Source organism: Hemiscyllium ocellatum, unplaced genomic scaffold (genome assembly GCF_020745735.1).
Source record: "Hemiscyllium ocellatum isolate sHemOce1 unplaced genomic scaffold, sHemOce1.pat.X.cur. scaffold_150_pat_ctg1, whole genome shotgun sequence".
NCBI lineage: Eukaryota > Metazoa > Chordata > Chondrichthyes > Orectolobiformes > Hemiscylliidae > Hemiscyllium > Hemiscyllium ocellatum.
The window spans coordinates 407,481-414,574 of NW_026867794.1; positions in this window are offsets into that span (position 1 = coordinate 407,481).

Below are 7,094 nucleotides of genomic sequence, written 5' to 3' on the forward strand. Positions count from 1 at the left end.
TAAAAAATAATGAGTCCAACCCAGCACCTGTAAAGACAAACCCGGTAACACAGACAGGGAAGGTTTTAGAAGACATTAAGAAACTTATTGAATAAAATATATTACATTTAAAGAAACTCAAAGAGAAATACAGAATCTGGGTAAGAATCTTAAGCTGTGGAGGAGCAGAAACGGGTTCCCCGCAGATGACCAACTGTTTTTTACAGCTGCTGATTTTGACGAATTTCAATCAAACATTCAAGATAATTTGACAGAGAGAAAAGAGGAAGCAAAGGAGAATGTTTTTAGTAAAATCAAATTGTCAACGAAAATAGATGATGAGGACGTCTATCTACGGGAATTATTGGCACGATTCCAGAGCCACTTACTAACGCTGCCCACTATTGAGACTGCAGAGTTAGCTGGGGATAGACAGGGCAGAGTTGATTATGTTCTATTATAAAAAAAAGTTTTCCATCCGACTATTCCAATGTTCTTATAAATATAGAAGAGACAGTAGGTAATCGTGCTCAAAATTTATCACACCAGGTAACACGTCGGAAAACAAAATTAATATTTCAAAAGTATATCTTGTTTAGAGTGCATCTTATTGGATATGGTCCAAAAAAGCTTGGGATGTCTGTATTGTGGGAATCAGGACGGTAAAGCAACTAAATTAAGATGGAATTTAGTAATCAGTTATGAAATACAAACTGATTTTAATAATTAATGTTCTAAATTAATAATTGTTGATTCAATTTCAAAATATAGTATTAAAGCTGCAGATAAGGATTATAAGCGAAGCAATTTCTAGTCCAGATATTAGAGTATTTGTATTATGGGATTCAGCTATAGCTCAGACACTCTATTTTGCATGAGTAAAGTTTTTAAAACATTACGAAAAAATGCTTTGAACTTTGGTATAATTACTGAACCTATAAAGTTCCCTTTTATGTACTCCCTGTGTCAGTTCATAGCAAGTACAAATTCCAAATAAATTGTAAATATGTTTTAATGTATATATTTTTATGGTTAGGCAGTCATTGACTTTCAATTTTTTTTCTTTTCTCTCTGGTTTCCATTGCCACCGGGGTGAAATTGCTTGTGGTTTATAATGATTTTTTTCAAGGGGTTTCTGTTTGCACAGCTGGCGGTTTGATTGCTTTTCTCAAGTGGGTGTGAATTTCTGTGATCTTTTTTTCAATGGACTTCGGCAGCCAGGTCTGTGTGTGTTTTTTTTCTAAACTCCCATTGAGTTTAATTCACAGTTGTATAAGCGACATTGAGATATTTTTAAAATTAAAACAATATAGAGCCAAAATATGTAGTGCCCTGGACCCAGTATTATGTTGACAGTGACTTCATGGTCAAGTTGCAGAGAGAGTTAATTTTCTTTTAACCAAAATAACGGACTGAAGTTTCAGAACAAACAGAGACAGATAAAGAAAGATGGAAGGGAAAAAAAAAGACAAAGGGAAGAGAAACCAAGAGAGAAGGATAGATAGAAGGAATGCGAGAAATAAGGGTTAGGGGTAAGGGGATTCACAAAGGACTGTGCAAACAGAGAGAGAGCGCGTGTATAGCTAGCAAAACATTTAACCCTTTATGATTTGGTTTGAATGCACATTGGTTTGTTGGTGATTGAAGGAGTAAGTTTTGTTTCTAGAGCTTGAATTCCAGGACTGCTGTTTAAATTGATTTCTTTTTATGTGAGCTTAACATGATTTTTTAAGGCTAATAACTTCTGTGCTTTTATGAGTCATGACTCGCTAACTACTTTTCTTACTAACCTCTTTTATTTTTACATAAAAGCAATATATGAAGGACAGTCGAAGTTTCGTTCGACAGTGGGTAATTGTTATAAACGAATGTTTCCATGGTTATTATCTGTGACCTTGGATTCGACCATTTTGCATGCGTTAGAAGTTTTTTAACTTGAATTGACAAATTGTTGTAAGACAGCTCTGATTATTTTTACGACCTAAAGTATTTTAATTGAGTAATGATTGACCAGCAGTACTTAAGAAAACTACTTTTGGATCTCTATTTTCTCGATCTTTTGTTTGTGTTAACAAGACATTTGCACCATCCGGAGTTGTTCGCAGTTTATCAAAATAATCAAACAGCATTTTTTTTCGCTCTCAATTTAATATTTAGTTTTGTGGGTGAAGTTTGGTGGGTCTCTGTGTCTGTCTTTTCTAGGACCTGCAGGCAAGCATTTTTTACATGATCCATCGTGCTTCTGCTTTAGCCTCAGCAATCAATGATTTTGAGATGCCAATATTCTGCCATCGGTTTTGCTTAGATTCTGATTGCGTGGAATGGGTGTTGAAGCTCTATCTGTTCAAGCTTCGCACTCTGCAGTGAATGACATCATTATGGTATCAATCTTGCTAAATGGTTTATTTGCACAAGGTTGATTCGAAATTTACTTCTAGAGGGAAATGGGATTTTCTGAAGAGGAATAAATTTTAAGTCTTAAGGATGCTTGGATGATAGAGTAATATTATATTTTTGTATTATAAAGTCTGGATTTAAATTTCTGGTTGTTTTATAGTACTTTTCACAGCTATTCACTAACAGGAGGGATTCAGTCCTGGTCACGCAGATTTTGTGCCAATGCCTAATACAACTGTGGTCAAACACCTAAATTTAATTCCACAATTACAAACCTGGTTATGACGTTTCTAGGAAAGATGAGATAAGAAATCAGTTGGATTTTTTTCCATATTGGTAATATACCACTGTGTACTAAAATGTTGCATTTATATTCCTACAGACTTCAAGTCAAGCACTTTCTCTTCATTTTTTCATTTATGCAGATCTGATGGTGGCTAAAACCTTTTTAATACTTTGAACAGGTCTTCGTTATTGAGCATCTGGACACATACCTAGTAGGCTGTACACAGACAGCTATGATTGACTTTAGCCTTTTCATTCACTAAATTTTAGTTGTGGTTAAGAGTAAGAGACTTATTCCCCTTGTTCACTATTAAGTACTGGATATGAATTTAGTACAAGATTTCAAAAAACTGGAAGATGACTGTACCCCTGTTGATGGAGGAGCTTATGGGTCTGTAATTAATTTGTGAATGGATAATGGGTATGGGTTACAGTACAAATACCAGACGCTAATCTCTTCTGAGATTCAACAACAGATCACAGGTGAATCTTACCTAGTTTAGTAAATTAGGACTATCTTTCAGAAAGGAAGTGTATTTGCAATTTTTTGAGAAGATATGTAGCTCAGGTTCTAAGTTTACTCACTGAGCTGAAAGGTTTGTTCTTGAACATTTTGTCATCACGCATTGTTAGGAGGGGCACAGAAAGTGTTTGTAAAGAGAGAAAGGGCGAGTGACAGGAGCAGAACGCGTAAATGATGGTAGCTGCGGTTGATGAGGTAATTAGGGAAAGAATGCAGCCAAAAGTGAGCAACCGGAGCAACGAGTGATAGCATGTAGGGCAGGGAAGAAAGAGAGTAGGAAGAGACATGGAGGAGCATTTGATAGAGAGTTTGAGCGACAGGGGCAGAGACAAAGGTCTCCACAGGCAGGATGCCATTATTGTGGAAGGATAGGGCATTTTAGAGGAACAGGAGAGGACCGGTTAAACTAATCTACCTCATAGCGGGCAAAGAAGGAATTGCAGCGGCTGTCAGCCTGGCCCCAGACCAAGCTGAGTTTTGAAATCAACGGAAGAGGTGGGAAGTATAAAATGGAAGCTGTGGAAATCGTACAAATGCATTTATGGATTGAATTTAAATTTGTCTTACTGAATTAGATCTAGCAATGTTCTATCGGTGCCACAGTTAAACTTTCAGATATGTTTCATGTTAATAAATGCCAATAATTTTCTATGAGTGATTCTGTGGTATTTGAGCAATTATTATAGCTATGTTTAAAGTCAATTTTAACATTGGAGGTCGGGTTTTGGGAAACTTTATAGGCTTATACATTGGGCAGGATAAGTTGGAATTGACTTTGAGACAACAGCCTTAAGCTTGTTTGCATTCTGATAAATTCTGCTGGGTCATCACAGGAAGGTGGTTTTGTATCTGAAAGAAGTAAGTTGTTAGCTTGTTTGACCAGTTCAGTTGGGTGTGCAGCCAGTTTTGATGTGTTGGAACTAGGTACTATAATGAAATACGCTATAATTAAGGATGTTTAAGGACCTGTACTGCACTGTATTTTTCTATGTTCTATGTTCTAATATTCAGAGATGTTTGAAGTCGGAACAGAATCATGATAATGCACACGCTAATTGTATAGAGGACAAATGAGAAAGGTTTTGAGGCGCATCCTGGACTAGTTGTTAATCAGCAGTTTGCATGTCTGACCAGGAATGTTTCCAGTTTTGGTTCTAAGTGGTTAAACAGAAGAGTGAATGACTTGAAGGTTGAAGGTTCAACTCTTAGCATTTGGTAGTAACGACCAGATTAGGTTCAGATCAAAAAACGGAGTCTGAAAGATAAAGTCATCGGGATGTTTATTTTAGTGACGACATTTAGAAGAAACAGTTTGAATAGTGAGATAACCGTGGAGAATGTTTTAAAACCAGTTGAACAGAGAGCAAGGTAATATAGTCTGACTGAAGAAAATACATTTAGATTTGAGCTACTAAAGCAAAAGCAACAGAAGGAAAATAAAGGAATGAGAAAGTGGCATTTGGAATGATAAAATCAAGAATATAATGTAGTATAAAAGCATAGTCAAAACAGATGAGGTAATCTTAAGGTGAAAGTGGTCATTTTTTTTACTTAAACATCGCCAGTACTTTTATTATCATTAAATATTTTCACTGTGCTGTTGCAGAGGAAAATGAAATGATGATCTGTTAGAGCTCTTATAAAGGATAGTGATGACTACACTTGTGGAATAATCCATGAAAAAACTGTATTTGAAAGGAAAGTTGTGTTCAGGAGTTAGTCCATTTAAAAATGAGATGAGGATTGGAGGTCACTGTTTCAAAGGCCACAGATTTGAACATTTTTTCGTCCTTATGGAAAATGGGGAACCTTTGGAACTGTTCTGCAAAATGTGGTGTTAAATATAGATTCTGTATCAGCAGGGAGGGAAATCTTCTGTGCTGTACTTTTCTATTTGGGTCCTAAGATACGTGGGATTACACAGTAAATTGATCCTCCATAGACTGAATAGCTGAGCATTTGGGAACCATTATCAGGATTGGAGACAGTCAGCATAGATTTATGAAAGGGAAGTCAAGCTTGACAAATTTACTGGAATGTTTTGAGGATGTAAATAATGAGGTTACCGAAAGGGAGCCAGTGGAGGTGGTATATTGGGAATTTCTGAAGACTTTTAACAAAGTCTCATTACGGGATTAGTGCGTAAAATTAAAGAATGTGGGAATAGATTTAGTTTATTGAGGTGGATATAAAATTGGTTGGCAAGTGGAAAGATTATGAAGAAACAGGTTATTTACTGAATGGGAGGCTGGGAATGAGGGACAGTATCAAACAACACTGGCCCGGATGGCAAGCTCACTAAAACCTTGATAAAACTCCGAGCCTTAGCCACTGAGCTGAAGCAACAGCCGGGGGTAAAAAAAAAACCCAGTGATAGATTGGCTGAATAGCACATTCGGTAGATGGGGAACTATGCTGGGACAGCTGGCCCTTGGTTTATGCATTTCTGTTGCTATCTTTATTACCTGTGATTGTTGTTGTATACCATGTATCAGGACGCTTGTGACACGTACGATCGACCATGCCCTGACGGGAAAGTATAACCCCCCACCCGCATACCAGGCAGCGGGGCTGGAGGAGCCTGTGATGGGGGCACCCCATGGAAAGATTACGAGATCGGTATCAGAGGGAATGGAGGAGATATGCCTGAGAGGGAAGCGCGGGACAACTTATGATTTTACTTTATAACTGTATCTCTCATTTCTAATCCTTCCCATATTAGGGCCTCAGAATGTGAGGGCTGAGGTGCAGAGACCCCCTAGTTGTGTATTTTTTCTCTCTCTTTCCCGTTCAAATTGACAACAGGTAAATTTGTGCTTTTATGCTGCAGTTAGAGATTGTGAAGTGCTATATGCCTCGAGACTCAAGAGACTATTGTTCACTCAAGAGATTCCTAGCCATCATCTGGTATTCCTAAATGGCTTCGATTGGTCTCGACGGCCACTGTTCACAATGATAAGCCAGTTACCACTGCCCGTGTCCGTACTTGACAGCTGTAAAATGGATGTGGGTTTTTATTGGTCAAGTGAAGGTGACTGGTTAGCCAATGACGGGTAAGATTCCTCGAGTGAGGGACAACCTAAGACAGGCACAGTCGTGCATTGACCTTCAGAATAATGGCCTGTGGTCATCTGGTTTTAACAGATGCCTGGCTTTTGTATCCGTGTCGGGAATCTGGTCAAGTTTCTGGCTTGTAAAGCAGCTTGATATAAGGAGAATCGTGGACCCAGCAGTTTGACATTGTATTCACTGTATTTTTGACGAAGGAAAATGCCAGTTTTGTGTCATCTTCCAGAACCGACTTAACAACAACCCTTTAGGAAGGAAGGAGAGCTCATTGAATCCTATTGCAAAAAGATTTGACACTATGTCAGTAGTTTGAAATTTTATTTTAAGGTGTCATGGTATAATACGACCGATTTTACTGGGAGGTTGTACAATTGGGTGTTCTTTGAACAGCAGAGCTTCATTCTGCAGGCGTCCTAACTCATCCACTTTGTGTTTTCCTCTGGTTCTCTTCGCTTTTGTTATCATACTCAGTAATCGTTTTGTTGGTTTTGAGGTAGCTTTTTGTATGTGTTTACAACTTTTAAGTGCTTACGTCTGTTATGTATTATTTCACTGCTTCTTGTGCCTAAACGATTGTATGCGAACTGGAGAGGCGCATAGAGTAGGGATTTTGCGGCGCGGAATGCTTTGTGTAGTTGTATGCTGCTTAGGGATTCCTATCCCCTATAACTATGTCTCCCTAGAGTCAGACAAGCCGGGTTTAGCTAAATGGTCGGTCTTGCAAAGGAGCGACGGGGGGCGCCCACCGACCGTCCGGGTCCTGACTGCTGCGCGCGAACTGCTGTATTTTGTGTGGCCTCTTTCGAGGCCAAGGGAGGGAGTGTTGGGATGTATATCTTTA